This window comes from Schistocerca nitens, chromosome 3 (assembly GCF_023898315.1).
Source record: "Schistocerca nitens isolate TAMUIC-IGC-003100 chromosome 3, iqSchNite1.1, whole genome shotgun sequence".
NCBI lineage: Eukaryota > Metazoa > Arthropoda > Insecta > Orthoptera > Acrididae > Schistocerca > Schistocerca nitens.
Window position 1 is genome coordinate 245,209,754 of NC_064616.1, and position 20,993 is coordinate 245,230,746.

The 20,993-nt window shown below is 41.6% G+C and overlaps 1 pseudogene; it reads left to right on the plus strand.

The window, feature by feature from the left end:
- Window positions 1-19,298: 19,298 nt before the first annotated feature.
- Window positions 19,299-19,416, plus strand: LOC126250186 (5S ribosomal RNA; annotated as a pseudogene).
- Window positions 19,417-20,993: the final 1,577 nt, after the last annotated feature.

Here is a 20,993-nt window from a genome sequence, read left to right on the forward strand (position 1 = left end):
GATGTTACACCTTCTTCAACTTGCGACTCAATTTTACAATGCTTAACTGTAGTTCATGATTTTCAAGTATGCAAAATCCAATGCTTAACTGCAAGATGATAACAGAACTTCAAATTCGAAACTGGCACTGATACATACACTGACAGCGTGGCGCCGCCTTCACATGGGCGGCGCCGGATTTCAGGCGGCGGGTGGCGTCTGGCCGGTGGCCGCTGCAGCGCGAGGAAACGCTCGAGCGTAAGCTGTTCTGATCGCGACGGAGCGACGATCTGTCCTGCGGAATTGTTTCTGGAATACTTGCTATTACGGGTAGGTAGAATGTTAAGCGGATTGTCTTCGATGTTCAATCAGACTCATAACTTTAGACCGAAATGTGGTAAAAAAAAAAAAAACAGTTGGACGCGAACATGCGACTCTAAGTTTAGCAAGCACGACGATTACCGCAAGACCACGGTCTCACTCCAGCCATATAAGCTCAGAAGTAGAGAACACTTCCTCCTAACACTTCCGCATCTTACAGCGTTGCCAGATTGTGCAGATGGCCGGACTTACAGATGTCAGGGGCCGTCAGTTTTATTGGCCACCTTAAGTGAACGACTCGACCTTAGTCTCTGTGGCGGCCGGCCGGCGGTCAGTTTTTATGTCTAAGACTGTACATGCTGAAAGTAAACTGAGTTCACCTGCTTATTCCATTCGGGAGGACGACGGTTCAATCCCGTCTCCGGCCATCCTGATTTAGGTTTTCCGTGATTTCCCTAAATCGCTTCAGGCAAATGCCGGGATGGTTCCTTTGAAAGGGCACGGCCGATTTCCTTCCCCATCCTTCCCTCACCCAAGCTTGCGCTTCGTCTCTAATGACCTCGTTGTCGACGGGACGTTAAACACTGATATCCTCCTCCTCCTCACCTGCTTATTCTCATTGTCACGTCATTTCAAATTAAAAATTGTTCAAATATGTGTGAAATCTTACGGGACTTAACTGCTAAGATCATCAGTCCCTAAGCTTACACACTACTTAACTTAAATTGTCCTAAGGACAAACACACACACCCATGCCCGAGGGAGGACTCGAACCTCCGCCGGGACCAGCCGCACAGTCCATTACTGCAGCGCCCAAGACCGCTCAGATAATCCCGCGCGGCTCACGTCACTTGCTGTTGTTAATTTATACCAGGTACGGTACTGAAACAAAAATATGGGTTCCTTATCGATGCTCTATCAAACATAGTGTCCATCTGTGAAATACTGATTTCGTTCTCTTTATTTTAGATTCGTTTATGAAACTAAAGGAACATATTTAAGTGCACGTTCCAGTTCTTCTAGCAAATTTTGAAAGATTTTCTAGCTACAAACGCGTGTTGTCTGTCAACAGATTTTCGCTCATATTCGCGATCCTCATACGCTGCTACAGCTCTAAGATGGTTATGCAATTGTTTCCTTCCATCTCCAAAGAATGAGTTCTCTTTTTTAAAAGAATAGCCATTTTGAATTAATTATCCTTTTCTGTGATTTCAGCTCCAACCTACTATAAAGTTTTTCATTACTCTAGTTCGATTTATACCTCATTTTACGTATGTTTTATGTCATCTTGACCCCATTTTATCGATATTTTCGAGTAATTTTAGTGACAATTTTCCAGGTATTTTAGGTCAAAAAATCCTGGCCTTGCGGTTACAGATCGTTTTTCATATTCGCAATGTAACTTAGTTCTCACTAGGGGCAGTTGCCTCCATCCCCTCCCTTGTGGGCGCCCCTGCCATGTAACGATCTCCACGCATTCGCCAAACGTAAACCCTTCTGTCGGACTGACACGGGGTATAGCGTGATTCGTTACTCGAAATCGCTCGCTTCCAATCATCCACTGTTCAGCGGCGATGCTCATTGTACCACCTGAGGGATTGTTTATCACCGAACATACAGGGTTATTGTAGTTAAACTTTAAAACGCTATAGAAATAACACCACTGGTCAGTGTGACGTCAAATTGCAACGGAATATTATCAGAGAAGGGAGAAAACGTATAGCAGAAGAAAAAAATAGTGTGAAAATTGATCAATACCTAGCGCCGTATGTGTCAGATACGTAAATGAAAACACCTGTCATGTGCACGACCCACTGAAGTTTGTATAAACACGCCGGGTACACGGCTTTTCCCCCACCCCCATCTGCCGCCGTGTCGCCTCTATAGTGCTGTTTAAAGTGAATGTTCAGTATTGTGCGCCCCTGTCAGTATTGTGAACAGCCATCACACTGTCACTAGTTGTGTTTTTTATCTCGTGCGAACAGAAACCAGACTGTCGCCGTGGTTTTTAATTGTGCTTGTCTACTTACCGTGTGTCTTCAATCGCATCGACAACGCCGTGTTTTTATATTTTAAATTCCACAACTTCCCGCCATTTTACAGGTTTTTCTAACGTCAAAGTTTTAACACTGTTTTTATGGTTTGTTTATATTCTCATTAAGTTTTTCAGCTTTTCTGTGGGCTGTAGAGCGGCCTATTACGCTGCTGTCAGCCCGCCGCCCCCCCCCCCCCCCTTGCGGAGGGGGAGGAGGAGGGGTGGATGCGAAATGTAATAAGGAGGAAAAAAACGGCTTTTCGTCCTTTCGCGTCTGCGACGTCCGCAATGACTGTCTCAATGCAGGATAACGCTCTGCTTGTAAAGCTGTATTACAAGAATGATGACTGTGCATACGTCGCTTCGCAGAAGGGTTTGAAAAAAGGCGTTGGTCCGATAGCTGCCATTAGTCTGGAGAAAATGATTCGGAAATTCGAAAATACGGGTTCTTTTGATGTGCAACGTGGTAGAGGGAGGAAACGAATTGATTCGACGTCAGTGGAAGCAGTGGCCACAGCATCGCAGGAGGAGACGAGTGGTGGTGGGCAAATGTGTAGTGCACGGAGAATTGCCCGTACATTAGACATACCCGTGAGCACGGTACGTAAAATCCTACGAAACATCCTTCTTTGCATCCATTCAAAATTACCCATGTGCACGTGTTGCTTCCTGCTGACCTGCCAGGAAGGGAGACCCTTGCTTTGGAATTTCATACTCGCATGGAAGTGATCAATGATTGGCTGTGGAAGATTTTGTGGACAAACGAAGTCCACTTCCATGCGACAGGATATGTCAATACACAGAACTGTCGAATATTGGCAACGGAAAATCCACACGCAAATCAACCAGTACCAAAAAATGGCTCTAGGCACTATGGGACTTAACATCTGAGGTCATCACTCCCCTAGACTTAGAACTAACCTACCTAAAAACATACAACTAGCAATGGCTATAATTATTAGCCTGGAAATGAAGTAAATATTGGTGTAATATTGTTCAGTACACCTTCCTTAGTCACGAATAGAAATATCGGCACTTTTAGCCGCTACACCCTGTGTACATTTGAGGCCCACTCTTGTACCTGAATGGTCAGTGTAGATGGCTGTTTTGCGGAGCGTTCCCCATACTGCCAGGGATTTTTCCTTAATGGGAGAACTGGTACGTAGAGCAGTCAGAGCCATGATGCCTACTGAGGAACTACTTGCCCGAGCAGTAGTGGCACCTAGTTCTAGAAAACCGGCAAAACGGCCAGGAGTGCGGTACGCTGCCCACATGCCCCTCAACACCACATCCACACGATGCCACGAGGCGGAGGACAACACGGGAGGCGCTCAACATCTATTGGACCTTGAAGGCCTGGACGAGGAGAACGTTTAAGACACATTTTAATCTGCTTATCACATTCAAGCACTGGTCTCCAGCTACCATTTTTAGCTCCCACACTTCCTACATTACAAAATTAACTGTTCCTTGACACATCATTCTTTCTCTTGGTTTTAGTCACTTTGCGCTACAGCACCATCAAGCTCGTTTCATTGAGATTTGATTGAGTATGTCTCCATTAGTTATCCGATCTATTCATCCAATCTTCCGTAGTCTATTGTCAAAAGCTACTCTTCCACTCTTGTGTGTACTGTTTACTGTCCACGTTTCATATCCACGTAGGGCTACAGTTTAGACAAAAACTTTCAATAAATATTTTTCTGATGCTTAAATTTATAATAGATTTTGCCGGCCGTAGTGGCCAAGCGGTTAAAGGCGCTACAGTCTGGAACCGTGCGATCGCTACGGTCGCAGGTTCGAATCCTGCCTCGGGCATGGATGTGTGTGATGTCCTTAGGTTAGTTAGGTTTAAGTAGTTATAAGTTCTAGGGTACTGATGACCTTAGAAGTTAAGTTCCATAGTGCTCAGAGCCATTTGAACCATTATAATAGATTTTAACATATTTATGTTATTCACAAAATATTTTCTTGTTATTGGTAGTGTGTATTTTATGTCATCTTTACTTTTGCTCTCGTCTTTTATTTTACTGTCCAAATAGCAAAACCCCTTTACTAAATTCATCGTCTCTTTTCTTAACGAAATCTTCCCAGTGTTCAAATGGTTCAAATGGCTCTGAGCACTATGGGACTTAACTTCTGAGGTCACCAGTCCCCTAGAACTTATAACTACTTAAACCCAACTAACCTAAGGACATCACACACATCCGTGCCCGAGGCAGGTTTCGAAACTGCGACAGTAGTAGCAGTTAAGTTCCGGACTGAAGCGCCTAGAACCGCTCGGCCACAGCGGCTGGCCAGCCAGTACCACTTCATCCTGAAAAGGTCACTGCGTGGTGCGGATTTAAGGCAACATTTATCATAGGGCCATATTGTTTCGAAGAGACAGGTGCTTCCGGTCCTGTTACCTGTACCGTCACTTGTAAGCGCTATGAGTGTCTTCTGCGCAACCACGTCATTCCAGCTCTCCAACAGCATGGGTGTGTGGATGGGATCATTTTTATGCAAGATGTCGCACCACCGCACATTGCAAATCCTGATAAGCAGTTGCTGAAGCGCCATTTCGGAAATGCTAGAATTATCAGCCACCATTTTCCTAAAGCCTGACCGTCCCCATCACCTGATCTCAATCCGTGTGACTTCTGGCTGTGAGGCTATCTGAAAGATGAGTTCAGTGTTCCGACTGCAGACTTAGTTGCATTTAAGGCGCGCATTGCGCAGCACTTTCTGAGCGTGACCCCGAAAACACTTCGATCAGTTGTGGAACATGCTGTTTCTCGATTTCAACTTGTTGCAGAAAACAGTGGACAGAATATTGAACACGATTTGCGCCAGTCACACGGAAATTAATAATCCGATTTGATTTTAACTGATGCTTTCTTTCTGTTTTCGGCCTGAGGGCAATTAAAAACCGACTTTTTCCATCCGATGTGATATGACCTTGCCGTGGTGGATGGGCTTACGTAACTAATAGTATCACACCTGTACACCCACGCACACTGAGTAGTAAAGTTTTTTTAACGTCAAACGTACACCTTAGGCATTGTTGTGTGATTCATTTGTCATTTGCAGTCGTTCACAATTAAATTATGATGCTTACAGCGCCATCTATTGCTGCATTTTTTTAACTATTTATTTTGCTTCTACCATACGTTTTTCCCCTTCTCCGATAGAATTCAGTTGCAATTTTACGTCATTCTGACCAGTAGTGTTCTTTCTACAGCGGTTTGAAAGTTTACCTTTAATTATAATCACCCTGTAGATAGATGTGGCTTATGAGGATACTTGATCATCGTACCCCATTTTTCTTGCCTCCCTCCTTAAAGGCACTATGCTAGCTGGAGTGCTGATAGCAGTTTGGAACGCACGAGAGTTTTGTTTTGCGCTGATATCAAGCGAATTTTTCGGCCCTCCCTGTGCAGTGTTCGACGGTGCCCCTTCGTCAGTACATGAGATCTGCCTGGACCTGATTTACCTGTGGGTGTTCGTTCGTATTTCCATTTCACAATCACCTCACCGATAGTCGACTTGGGCAGCTGTAGAAGGATTGAAGTGTCCCTGACGGATTTATTACACAGGTTAAATCCAAAGATCAATCCATGTTAGGAGCCACTGAGCTTCCCTGAACGACCAATTCTGCTGTTATTGCTTGTCTGTTGAAGACAGCATACTCACCGCGTCCTTTCATTTTGGTGAAAGTGATTCTTGTGCTACCCAGTGCTCAGTTCCGCATTACGCAGGGGTGTTCAGACGCTTGAGATCAGACAGCTTAAGTACACTACTGGCCATTAAAATTGCTACACCAAGAAGAAATGCAGATGATAAACGGATATTCATTGGACAAATATATTATACTAGAACTGACAAGTCATTACATTTTCACTCAATCTGGGTGCGTAGATCCTGAGAAATCAGTACCCAGAACAACCACCTATGGCCTTGATACGCCTGGGCATTGAGTCAAATAGAGCTTGGATGGCGTGTTCAGGTACAGCTGCCCATGCAGCTTCAACATGATACCACAGTTCATCAAGAGTAGTGACTGTCGCATTGTGACGAGCCAGTTGCTCGGCCACCATTGACCAGACGTTTTCAGTTGGTGAGAGATCTGGAGAATGTGCTGGCCAGGGCAGCAGTCGAACATTTTCTGTATCCAGAAAGGCCCGTACATGACCTGCAACATGCTGTCGTGCATTATTGTGCTGAAATGTAGGGTTTCGCAGTGATCGAATGAAGGGTAGATCCACGGGTCGTAACACATCTGAAATGTAACGTCCACTGTTCAAAGCGCCGTCAATGCGAGATAGAGGTGACCGAGACGTGTAACCAATGCCACCCCATACCACCACGCCGGGTGATACGCCAATATGGTGAGGACGAATACACGCTTCCAATATGCGTTCACCGCGATGTCGCCAAACACGGATGCGACCATCATGATGCTGTAAACAGAACCTAGATTCATCCCAAAAGATGACGTGTTGCCATTCGTGTACCCAGGTTCGTCGTTGAGTACAACATCGCAGGCGCTCCTGTCTGTGATGCAGCGTCAAGGGTAACCGCAGCCACGGCCTCCGAGCTGATTGTCCATGCTGCTGCAAACGTCGCCGAACTGTTATGCAGATGGTTGTTGCCTTGCAAACGTCCCCATCTGTTGACTCAGGGATCGAGACGTGGCTACACGATCCGTTAAAGCGATGTGGATAAGATGCCTGTCATCTCGACTGCTTGTGATACGAGGCCCTTGGGATCCAGCACGGCGTTCCGTATTACCCTCCCGAACCCACCGATGCCATATGCTGCTAACAGTCTTTGGATCTCGACCAACGCCGGCAGTAATGTCGCGACACGATAAACCGCTATCGAGATAGGCTACAATCCGACCTTTATCAAAGTCAGAAACGTGATGGTACGCATTTCTCCTCCTTACACGAGGCATCACAACAACGTTTCATCAGACAACGCCGGTCAACTGCTGTTTGTGTGTGAGAAATCGGTTGGAAACTTTCCTCGTGTCAGCACGTTGTAGGTGTTGCCACTGCCGCCAACCTTGTGAGAATGCTCTGAAAAGCTAATCATTTGCATATCACAGCATCTTCTTCCTGTCGGTTAAATTTCGCGTCTGTAGCACGTCATATTCGTGTTGTAGCTATTTTAATGGCTAGTAGTGTAGTTCTTGAGCGTATTTTTGTTCTGTGGTTGCAACTATAGAAAAGCGAGATTTTTTTCACCAGACGCGTTTCGCTTTATTGAGGTAAAGCATCATCAGTCGCCTATAATTAAGTTTTTACATTTTGGTTTGATTTTAGATCGAAAAACAGTTCGTTAAGAATTTGTTGATTTGTACTTACGGTCATTTTCGCATGGTTTCTCGCTTACGTGGGGAAATGCCGTCTGCTAGCACATCATTGTTTTTCTGCGCTATACCCTGTTAACTTTGGTCTAATTTTTAGTGGTTCTGCAGCACTATGCATTTCTTACTTTTTTCGCGCCACACCTTTATGCACACCACTGTATTCCGTTTGTTTTTGTACCTGTAATTATTTGTTGTGGTTTGTTGTTTGTAGTGTTGCCAACATAATTTTTTCACTACTTTTTCTTTGACCTACAACTATTTTTTTATTAGATTATTGTATGTGTGTAATTTTCTTTAATTAAATCGAAAAACTTTTTTTGAAAAACTGCTTATTCTTTGATAGCTGATCTTTGTAGATTTTTATGAGCTGAATCCAAATCTAGCCTTAGTTTTTTTGTATCACCCATAGTTTTCGAGCAATATACTTTTTATTATATAGTTTAAAAATCCTATGCTGTACGATAAATGGGAAAATTATTGAAACGCTTTGTTACAACATAAGCGTGGTATATATATATATATATATATATATATATATATATATATATATATATATATAAAGCTTCTTCTACGATGAGTCGCTTGCTGAACTTCTCGGTGAAGTGATCAACAGTAGTTCCCCATCATGTTGGGGTTTCAGCGGCCTTGGCAGCGATTTTCGTTTCTCCATCACTTAAATATCCTGGTGAAAACGCTCCCCCTTGCTTCTCACTAACATCTCCCATATTTTACGGGACTTTAAGTTCATTGTGGATTCAAAGTTAACAACAAACATCCATTTTCGAACGGCAGGTCCGACAAAGACACCTTCTTTTACTTTAGCTTCTGAAATGTGTGGAAACTTTTGGCAGAGATACTTAAAACATGGTCCATCTTTAGGGAAAGCCTTTACAAACTGTTTCATTAGGCCTAACGTTATATGTAGAGGTGGTAGGAGTTCATTTTTCTGGATCCACAAGGTTTCTTTGTAGAATGTTCTTCTCACCAGGTTTTGAGGACTCCCTCACAGGCCAGTTCTTTCTGCATCAGTGTTGAACCCTAGCCCTACTGTCCCATACACACAAGAAACATGGAAATTTGGTGAAGTCACCTTGGCGACGAGGGAGCATACATGTTACTTTTAGATCGCCACATATCATCCAGCCATGAGCAGAGTAGCCTGTTTTATTTAGCACTATTTCTAGGTTCTCATAGCTATCTTTCATATGTATAGAATGTCCAACAGGTATAGATGCATACATGTTACCATTGTGTAATAAAACGGCCTTTAAACTAGTTTTTCATGAATCAATAAACAGCCTCCAGTTTTCCTTTTTGTATTCAATACCAAACTCATTCATCAGCCCAGGAATGTCTGAGCAGTTCACTATGTAAGTAGGCTGTTTAGGTTTTCATATTGGTAACGCCACATAGCGCTCTGTATGAAAATGACTGGCTGTGCTGTGTGCAGTCTGTGGCTAGTCTGCATTGTTGTCTGCCATTGTAGTGTTGGGCAGCGGCAGCTGGATGTGAACAGCGCATAGCGTTGCGCAGTTGGAGGTGAGCCACCAGAGATGGCGGAGTTTTGAAATTTGTAAGACTGGATGTCATGAACTCCTGTATATATTATGACTATTAAGGTAAATACATTGTTTGTTCTCTATTAAAATCTTTCATTTGCTAACTATGCCTATCAGTAGTTAGTGCCTTCCGTAGTTTGAATCTTTTATTTAGCTGGCAGTAGTGGCGCTCGCTGTATTGCTGTAGTTCGAGTAACGAAGATTTTTGTGAGGTAAGTGATTTGTGAAAGGTATAGGTTAATGTTAGTCAGGGCCATTCTTTTGTAGGGATTATTGAAAGTCAGATTGCGTTGCGCTAAAAATATTGTGTGTCAGTTTAAGCACAGTCATGTATAAATTTTTCTAAGGGGACGTTTCATATGGCGACCCTGCCAGGATACCTCACTGGAATCTTCTGATTTTTTCTTGTAGTTTGTGTAATTAGTGTAGATTTTGTTTATTGCTAGCGCGTAATTGTAGAGAGTATCTCCTTTGTAGTTGCAGTCTTTCATTGTTGTACAGTAAAACAGGTGTGGCATGCATGTAAAGCCCGCATCTCGTGGTCGTGCGGTAGCGTTCTCGCTTCCCACGCCCGGGTTCCCGGGTTCGATTCCCGGCAGGGTCAGGGATTTTCTCTGCCTCGTGATGGTTGGGTGTTGTGTGATGTCCTTAGGTTACTTAGGGTTAAGTAGTTCTAAGTTCTAGGGGACTGATGACCATAGATGTTAAGTTCCATAGTGCTCAGAGCCATTTGAACCATGCATGTAAATTTGCACCAAGTATTTCGCAGCTGCGCTTGCAATTAACTAGATATTATTTTCAGTGCTATGTTAATGTGTTCTCTTATTTTTGCTCTTCAAATTGTGTTTTTCTGTGTTGTTGTGTGAAATATTGTGACAATAATGGTGAGTGAAAAACGTAATGCCGGCCGAAGTGGCCATGCGGTTAAAGGCGCTGCAGTCTGAAACCGCAAGACCGCTACGGTCGCAGGTTCGAATCCTGCCTCGGGCATGGATGTTTCTCATGTCCTTAGGTTAGTTAGGTTTAACTAGTTCTAAGTTCTAGGGGACTAATGACCTCAGCAGTTGAGTCCCATAGTGGTCAGAGCCATTTGAAAAACGTAATACTAGGGTCCAAAGTAAACTGAGAAATGACAGTGAAGACGAAAGCAGTGTGTTAGCGGCACCATGTAATGAATTAACTAATGTTCAATGTAGTAATTTGGTAATTGTGGATAGGGAAATGGAGCGGGCTGCAAATAATGGTGTAGGCAGTGAAACAATTAGTGAACAGGGAAGCATTATCGATCGATCGGTCGGCAACAGCTCGCCTCAGGATTTCGAAATGACAGGAACACAACAATTACAGATCACATCCGTCACAATTCCGCCATGAATGAAATAATAACTGGACACGACTAGGCTATTCTTACCAAGCAAATCGTGAACAAAACAGACACCACCCACATGACAACCACTGGCAGATCGCACTTCCATAATTATGAATATGACAGAGACAATCAGAGAAACAGACAATATGGGAAACAAAATAATTATTATCAAGGGAGACATAATAACTTTAGACGCAACGGTCCAGCGCACAGTTACGATTCAGGGAGAAATTCTCCACCACGTGACCGACAAGAAAGAAACTATGGAATCTACCGACATGACGACAGACGATATAATCGTAACGACAGACTTAAATTGCATCAGAACTGGCGAGATTCAAACAGAGCAGGGCACTCTTGACAAGGTGAATTTGTAGAAGTCAGGCCTCCTAATCCCAATAACGACGCGCGCCAACAAAGAGACAAACAATGACTTGCACCGCAGGCAGCCACGTGCGCCGGCTGGCTGGGAGAAAAATAACATAGCTAACCGTGAGAGAAATTCCAGTAGTCTTTACCGACGTATACCGCATGATAATTACGTTCAAGCTGAAATTCTGAGTACTGTGAAGAGTAAAGGATTGCACCACATTTCACATGTAAAACCGTTTATTGAAAGGTAATCTGCTTTTTAACTTAGTCTTTGCCATAAAATTTTTCACTTCACATTTCTAGTATGATTGTCAGACTTAAGAAACTGTTAACATGCAACAATGTTTGAAGTTAAATATCCAGTCAAGAACCAAGAGAACTTATTTAAACAGAAATTACGAATGAATTGTTATTGCAAACAGACGACACAGTGTTATTGTGTGTGTACATTCTTGCTTGTTAGTTGCACGATTACGTAACGACTATAAGGCTTACATACTTAGGACATATACTGGTACTGCTAATGAGATTTTAATGCAACATTTTGGTTTACTTGAAAATACATTCTGGATTTAAATTACTTCCAGTGAGATACCAGATGACACAGTGGTTAGTTTATGTGGCAGCTACACGATTTTATCACGACGCTACTAATGAGTGACAATTTACAATGTTGCTTTTGCGGTGTTTCTGTTTTATGTCTGCACAGTTTTACGTATTATTCTGGAAAGTAAAACATGTTTTAGTAGTAACTTTTGTGGTATAGCTACAATGAGACAGCCTTTTCCGTAGCATAACAATACGTTACATTATAGTACTTTCTTGATCACGGTAAGGTATGTAATAACTACGATATCTATACGCAAAGCATTTCACTTTTGTTTATCATGAGGTAAGTACATTGACTTCTACAGAACTTAGCTTTCGGAGGACGATAACTACAACACTTTCACAGAGATTATCTTACAACAAGAGCACAGTTTAGCGCTACAGGACACGCATTTGAGTGATTAATTTTGTACTTAAGACATTTACTTTTAAAGATTTTTGAATTACAAAGAAAGTTTTCCGTGATACATTTCATTCCATTGCTGTAATCTGTAACACCTGAGGGTATAATTACATTTATCCTCTGGGGGGTACACGCTTACTTTGTATACCGTGTGTGTGGCAAGCACAAGGAGCCCTAGCTAATATGGTATTTGCTTATACAACTTTACACATCGGTACCATATTTCTACAACACAGAATTACACAGCTATGTGATCATTTAACTGAGAGAGACAAATATTTATTTTACTATGTCAGTGACAGATGTTTATGCAATTACACAGGTGGATAACTTCACACTTATTAAATTGTATTTCGTCTGTACTGTGTGAACCTGTCATATTTTTCAGAACCATTGTGATACTATGAGGGCTTTGAATGATGTATTTGGTATGAGATCATGATTTTTAAAGTACGTTTGAGGTAGATGAAACTTTTGACATGAGCAGAGAATTTTTTTTAGGTTTTGATATTATTGGAGGAAGCTACAACGATTTTAAGAATTGACTGAGATGTTATGATATTTTTATGATGACGATATGTATTATGCTGTTGAGGTAGGTTAATGATCAATAAGCTGAGAATCGTACTTTAAAGAGTTATGAAATGTGTGTACATGCGTGGATGTATCACAATGCCGCAAAAAATTTTTTGGACTCTGTTATATTGCTAGGATTTTGTTTCTACACATTTGCAACGCAAATTCTCGACCTGTGATATTTTTTATATGAGACTGTCACTGTAGTGCAAACTGCTGTCATAAGTTTTCGGTAAGAAAGTTGAATGACCTGCACGTAATGCGTCGTGGCCACCCAGATGTGCCACCTGCCTGGAGAAAAAGCCATTAGTGTGTGCGTTTCAGTGGCACAGGTAGAAAAAAAGGAGGCCATTATCCTCGCTATTGACATTTCTTTGTAGAAAGCATCGCAAATACGACACGCTCAAACTTGAAAACATATGATTATACTGTGGAGCTCTTAATTTATGATATTTACTAAAATGCCTAATGAAATGATGAGAAACATTTTACGTCTTTTGTCTTTCTAGTTGAGAGTTTGCGCATTTTGTTTAACATATAGTTTCTAGCTGCACTGCAGCATTGGTTAAAATAAAATTTTATGGATGTACTAATATAGATATTTTATGCCTACAGATCCAGTAAATAATAACTTAAAAAAAACGAAGGAGCACAACAAGACATTTCCCTTCACAGGACTTGCATACATAATTTTCTTTTCAACTACTTGGTAATATTTTTCGTAGAATAAGTTGTGGTGCACCACTTTAATTACATAGACATTAACATGTGTGTAGACATTTCCCTTATATGCATTGTTGTCTTTAGGTTACTATTCTTTCTGCTTGAGCTTTGTCATGTTTAGATATAAGTTATTGCATTTGCTGCTGCTGTGTGCCAGGCATAGTGCTACTAAATTTCACTTTGTATTACTCTGTTAAGCTAGTTTTACTACTGATTTATTTTTCTTGTTCTGCACATTGACTCATATTAGTTGTAATGTTGCATTTGCTTTGCTAATTTATGCTGCTTGCTTTGCTATTTGTATTTTTTATGATTGCTGTTGTGATGAATCGGAAGAAATGCATTGAGAAGTTATATGAAAAAAGTACAGAAAGCAGGTATAGATAGGACTTTTTGGGACTAATGATGAACGAAGGGAGATCTCCAAGAAAAAAAAGTTTTGTTTGCAAAATACTGCAGTACCAAATGTTACACTGAAAACAAACCCTGTGCTTTCCCCCTGTGTTATTCTGCTACGTGTTTGTGTACTCTTGTGTATTTGTGTTTTTCCTGTCTTTATGTGTTTAGCTAATAAGATTTATGTTGTAGAATTTTTCAAATACTTTGTTATTTTCTTTGTAAAGATGTTTAGACATTATCTATTCTGTTCTGTTTCAATGCTCATGTGTGAAGTTGATGTTTTAAAAGTTATTCTGATCTTTATGTATGTACTTATGTCATAATTCCTGTAACACTGATGTATATGTATATTTCTATTCTTTTGTAAAGCCTGTATTACTACAAATGTTATCTGTATTTTTGTTCTTTAATGATGTATTTTGTACCTTTGTTATTGTATTCTTATGTTATAAAATTGTAATTGACATCAGTTCATCAAATTAAGTAACTTGTAAGTTACATTTCACTGCACGCGTTTCTGTTGGTCATAATATATGCACAGTATGTGAGAAGTTGGGACTGTTAGTGTCTGGACGTGTGTTGATAATTCTGCAAGGGACTGGTTAACAGCATTGCTGGTTCTCAGGACAATTCAAAAACTTTGTGAGTGCACAAGTGGTGGTTTATGGACTTGCTATATCTCCGCAATGGTGATTGTGCACCTGCACAGACGCAATGGATGGCTGCTAGCCATCTCTACAAGGACTACAGTGGGTCTACACCTTTGATGACACACCAATACCATTATTTCTAGAAGGACTGCAGTGGGTCTGCACCTCTGGTGGCCCACCAATACCATACTCTCTACCAGGACTACAGTGGGTCTACTCTGTGATGACCTACCTACCAATATTCTTCAAAACTTCGACTGACTCCGCTGTGGGTTTGCTCTGTTGTGGCCCATTACCTGTCTGCATGTCGGGAGTCAGCACTGTCTTTCCGTTGGAAGGACAACACTACTTCTTCGAGACTGCATGGAAATCCACTACTTCCCTGTGCATTTTCTTTTACTGCTCAGACTTTGAGAAAGACACTGCAATTTTACTGTGATGAATGATCAGGACTGTCTTTATGGACTGTGAGAAAATTTTAGCTTTGGACCAACATTGTATCAATAAGTGTGTGCATTTGATATCTTTGTTATTGTAATTATGAAAAATTTTTTCCAATCTGTATTGGCCACTGCCCAAAACAATTTGTAAAATTTTTTGTGGGGAGCATGGGGGCTATGTAAGTAGGCTGTTTAGGTTTTCTTATTGGTAACGCCACGTAGCGCTCTGTATGAAAATGACTGGCTGTGCTGTGTGCAGTCTGTGGCTAGTTTGCATTGTTGTCTGCCATTGTAGTGTTGGGCAGCGGCAGCTGGATGTGAACAGCGCATAGCGTTGCGCAGTTGGAGGTGAGCCGCCAGCAGTGGTGGATGTGGGGAGAGAGATGGCGGAGTTTGGAAATTTGTAAGACTGGATGTCATGAACTGCTATATATATTATGACTATTAAGGTAAATACATTGTTTGTTCTCTATTAAAATCTTTCATTTGCTAACTATGCCTATCAGTAGTTAGTGCCTTCCGTAGTTTGAATCTTTTATTTAGCTGGCAGTAGTGGCGCTCGCTGTATTGCTGTAGTTCGAGTAACGAAGATTTTTGTGAGGTAAGTGATTTGTGAAAGGTATATGTTAATGTTAGTCAGGGCCATTCTTTTGTAGGGATTATTGAAAGTCAGATTGCGTTGCGCGAAAAATATTGTGTGTCAGTTTAAGCACAGTCATGTATACATTTTTCTAAGGGGACGTTTCAACTAAATCACCTTCTTGTTCAAAAATATTGGAAAATTGCTGCTCACTCTTTCTATACATTTATATACTGGTTCTAACTGCCAATAAGTTCTTTTCTTTTAATTTAGAGCCAAACAATTCAGCTTTTATTTTCGTCAAGCCCAGATTCCTAACCTAATCGTTAAGCTCTGTCTGAGTAAACAATTTGGGCTCTAGACTTTCTGTATTACATTGAAATTCATCATCTGGTTCAGTTAAATCACACTGTACATCAGAAAATACTTATGTTGAAATATAATTTTAATCATCTGGTGGTTTAGGAACCGGCAAATCTACACCATGCGCTACTGTTCGGATGGTGGACGGAAGGTTAGGGTAGCTTATTACCGTCTTGTTTTTCTTATTATGACCAGTAATATCAATACTGAAAAAGCAGCAATCATCGAAATTATTTCTTGGAACCCTCCATATCATAGCAACAGCAATTTTTTTAAAGGGTATTTTCTCCATTTTGGACCATTTTCTCAGATCTTCATCATACACATAACACACCTTATGTGGTGCCCAAGATTTATCTTGATCACCAAGTTTAGATCCAAAGTATAATAGATAAACCTTTTTCACAAAGTCTGTAATGTTTGTTTGGTGTTTTTTAATCACAAATTCACAACAAATACAACAAAAACTGTCAGCAGAGTTTTTACTACCACGATTAGTCATTGTACTGAGCACAGCTACAGGAAACGGGAAAGTGAGGTCAGTCTTACAGTAAATGTGAAGAAATGGAGGGTGATACAGTTTTTGAAGTATCTTATTTGGATTTCCCACCCCGAAAAACATAATAATAAGGTATTTTCAGCAAAAATGTTTTTCCATCTTTGGCCTGTGTTATGTTTGTGTGTATTTATATACTGTGTAAGAGTAGGGAAGGAATAGTAAAGGAGGGTTTTTTTTTGGTGTAGAGCAGGGGAAACCATGATGGATGGACATAAGTGTACAGGAGTGTGATGGAGTGTGAGTTAGAGGAGAAGGTGAGGAGGAAGAAGTGAAAGAAGTGAAATGAAATTGTGCGGGGGGGGGGGGGGGGATGTGGTTGTCGGAGAGTGGCGGGGAGGGGGGCCATGAAGGATGGAATAGGCTCTTTTCTTTTTCATGTAATTTCATCAGTTATTTCATATAGAGTCTTGTTTCTAATATTTATTTGTTCATTGAGCAACTGTTTATTTTGTGTTAACGCTTTTCATATGTGGAAATTTTCTTGGAAAGGGAGGAGGTGTCTGTCGTTGCCGATTTTTATGACATTGATTTCATTTTCAATATTGCTCGGTCTATGTTGATCTTGTTTTAGATGTTCTGCAAATGTTGAATGGTTCGTACCGTGTTTAAATGCTCTGATGTGTTCTTTATATCATGTGTCGAATGTCCTGCCAGTCATTCCAATGTATATCTTGTGTATATCTTTTCACAATCTCTGCAACCGAGCTGATAGATACGAGATTGTTGGTATCTGTCTGGTTATGATTTCAGTTTTGGGACGTGCTTTTGTATTGAGTTATTTGGTTTTTAAGCAACGTTTATGCCCTGTTTTTTGAATATGTTACCTATTTTGTGTGTGAATTTGTTGTGGTAGGTCATTATATGCCATTTCTTTGTTGTAGTGCAAGTTGCATGAGTTATTTGTGTCTTTATTTTTTGTTTAGTTTGTCTATCACTGATTCTTTGTGTCCATTTTTGATGCTATTTGTTTTATAATGGCTAGCTCTTTCTGGTAATCAGAATTGTTTAGGGGGATCCGGTTCAACCTGTTTAACATGTATCCGATTGCTGCTTGTTTGTGGTTCTGCAGTTGGTTTGAGGCTGCATTTAAGATAATGTCACTTATTGTGGGTCTTCTGTATATGTCAAATGTGTGTTTATTATTGTCTTTTCTTATGGTTATGTCTAGAAAGTTGAGTGACTTATCTTGTTCTTCTTCTATTGTGAACTTTGTTTCTGTGTACAGTATTTATGTGTTCGTGTACTTGCTGCATTCTGCTTTTAGGTTCATGTACCATGCATATTATGTCATCCATTTATCTGTACCAGTAGATGACGTTGTACCTTTCCTTTGTTATTATGTCTTCAAATATTAATTTTTCTATGTGATTCATGAAAATGTCGCCTTATGTTCCTGAAACAGGTGATCCCATGGGTAAACATTGTACTTGTATGTACTATTCTTGATTAAATTCAAAATAATTTTGTGGTGTTATTAACTGTAACAATTTTATTCTTTCATCTATGTGCTCCTGAAGGTGCTGGCAGTGTGTTTTCAAGTATTCATCAATAATTTTTGTGGTTTCATCAACAAGGATGCAACTGTACATACTTTCTACATCAAAGGAGAGCAGTGTTACTGTGCCAAGGATTTTGTGACTATTATATATCTGCTAGCAAAACTAATGGACTCACAGCTCACCCAGAACTATAAACTATAAAATGGTGGAACAATCAGAAATACCTCTTATCTGGTAGAACAAACTGGCAATACAAAAATTTCTCTCACAGAATTTCGTCCTATGCATATTTCTGGCAGTAAATGGACGTTAACGATAGGCAGTCTGGCAACACTCCAGTCTAATGTACGGTAACTACCTCCATGAAGCCGGCCGCTGGTGGCCGAGCGGTTCTGGCGCTACAGTCTGGAACCGCGCGACCGCTACGGTCGCAGGTTCGAATCCTGCCTCGGGCATGGATGTTTGTGTTGTCCTTAGGTTAGTTAGGTTTAAGTAGTTCTAAGTTCTAGGGAACTTATGACCTCAGCAGTTGAGTCCCATAGTGCTCAGAACCATTTGAACCATTTGAACCATTTTTGAACCTCCATTAAACAATTTCTGTAGTATTGTGGAGCTGCAGTGGATAGCGTTTTAGGTTCTATTCTGGATCGAAACTTATTTGTTTTTATTTGCTAAAAGTAATCTGTGTGGTACGGCATCTGGTGTCCTAATCGTTTACAGTGGGTCTTCTACAAAATATTTGCAGTTATGTACTACGAACACAGAAATGGAAGTACAATCATTTCCACTGATCAGCTTTTAAAGAAGCCTTTTGCACGTCGTGAACGCGAACTGTTTCGTGCCACAGCATCTACTAGATTCGAAATCTGTTTTCTGTGTACACTCGTCAATTGGGCCTATCGAAATTATTTGCAAAGCACGTTTCTAGCCATACTGGTGACGTAAGGCCCTAACGAAATATAATGGACATGAACGTGGCAAGAATAATGGTTCGTATTAATAGAAGGGACCATTGGGGAAGAGTACTCAAAAAACAAGCTTGGGCTTTAGTAGACGCAGTGGTGTGAAACAATTCGCGTCCACGACGTGCAAAAGGTTTCTTTAGAAGCTGACCAGTGAAAACGATTGGATTGCCATTTCTGTGTTCGTAGTTCTTAAATGCATGACGTTTTGTACAAGACCCACTGTAATTGTTACGTAACGGTTAAGACGCCAGAAAACGTGCCTTTATAAGCCTCCACCCACAATCGTACCCTCGACTTCCTACATACTAACCTAAAACGCTATCCACTGAACCAACTGCGCGGCGCTACTGGAATATCCTGACAGGGGTAGTTACTATACAAGAGGTTAAACTGTTGCCAGACTGCCAGTCTGTAACGTCCATTTACTGCTCGAAACATGCACGGGACGAAATTTTGTCAGACACTTTTGTATTGCTAGTATGTGAGGAATCGCGCTGCGAAGTCAGAGTACGCGAATTTTCTTCACCCTGTATATCAAGTGGGCAACGGCCTTGCCGCAGTGGATACACCAGTTCCCGTGAGATCACCGAAGTTAAGCACTGTCGGGCGTGGTCGGCACTTGGATGGGTGACCATCCAGGCCGCCATGTACTGTTGCCATTTTTCGGGGAGCACTCAGCCTCGTGATGCCAATTGAGGAGCTACTCGACCGAATAGTAGCGGCTTCGGTCAAGAATACCATCATAACGACCGGGAGAGCGGTGTGCTGACCCCACGCCCCTCCTATCCGCATCCTCCTCTGAGGATGACACGGCGGTCGTATGGTCCCGGGAGGCCACTCGTGGCCTGACGACGGAGTGTTGTATATCAAGTGAGAAGCCCCACCCTTCTTACCAATGATATCATTATCACTTGGTAAGCGATGAGCTGTCCACTCCCCCCTCCCCATCTCCAGGCAGTTTCGGGACAGTATTGAAATTGAGCACCCAGTCACAGCATAATATTTTAGAGGGAACTGAAATGAAATTCGAATTTAGCCACAGAGGCGCCATCTTGGTTGTGACCAAAAGCATCTGAAAGATATGAATTGTTTTGCGTAATGTTCAAAGTATAGTTATTCTCACGTTCCTATGCCAGTCGCAATTGCTGATTAACCGGCCGCTGAAACAGCATACGACAGTCGCTGCACCCACTCATCAGACTGGCACCTGTGCCTCGTGGTAGTCCGTCCACGGTATACAAGATACAGTCGTAACGGCGCCCTATCAGTGCCGACCTATCCCAGCCTGCTCATCGTACATTTAGCTTACATCTAGCAATAGTAAGGGGGATTGGGGGAATCTGACGCAAAGAGTAAACTAATGCATGTCAGTATGTCTTAAACTATGAATGGTAGTCTTATCTGTTCGGTGCTGTCACCTGGCCTCAGTTAAATAAGCATACAAAACGCCGTAACTGTTACTTGAGAGTAGGAACAACAAGCGGCAATGCGTTTTGTCTTTGTTTCTTCTAATATCTGATGTGTAGTTTCTAAGACGTAAGCCATTTTCTCTTATGTTAAAATACAAGTTTTTGTTATTATACGTACCTCTGCACGCTAAAATTTACTATTACATAAGTACACTAATGGCCATTGAAATTGCTACACCAAGAAGAAATGCAGATGATAAACTGGTATTCATTGTACGAATATATTATACTAAAACTGACACGTGATTACATTTTCACGCAATTTGGGTGCATAGATCCTGAGAAATCAGTACCCAGAACAACCACCTCTGGCCGTAATAACGGCCTTGATACGCCTGGGCATTGACTCAAACAGAGCTCGGATGGCGTGTACAGGTACAGCTGCCCATGCAGCTTCAAGACGATACCACAGTTCATCAAGAGTAGTGACCGGTGTATTGTGACGAGCCAGTTGCTCGGCCACCATTGACCTGACGTTTTCAATTGGTGAGGGATCTGGAGAATGTGCTGGCCAGGGCAGCAGTCGAACATTTCCTGTATCCAGAGAGGTCCGTAAAGGACCTGCAACATGCTGTCGTGCATTATCCTGCTGAAATGTAGGGTTTCGCAGGGATCGAATGAAGGGTAGAGCCACGGGCCGTATCACATCTGAAATGTAACGTCCACTGTTCAAAGTGCCGTCAACGCGAACAAGAGGTGACCGAGACGTGTAACCAATGGCCCGAGGCAGGATTCGAACCTGCGACCGCGGCGGTCGCGCGGTTCCA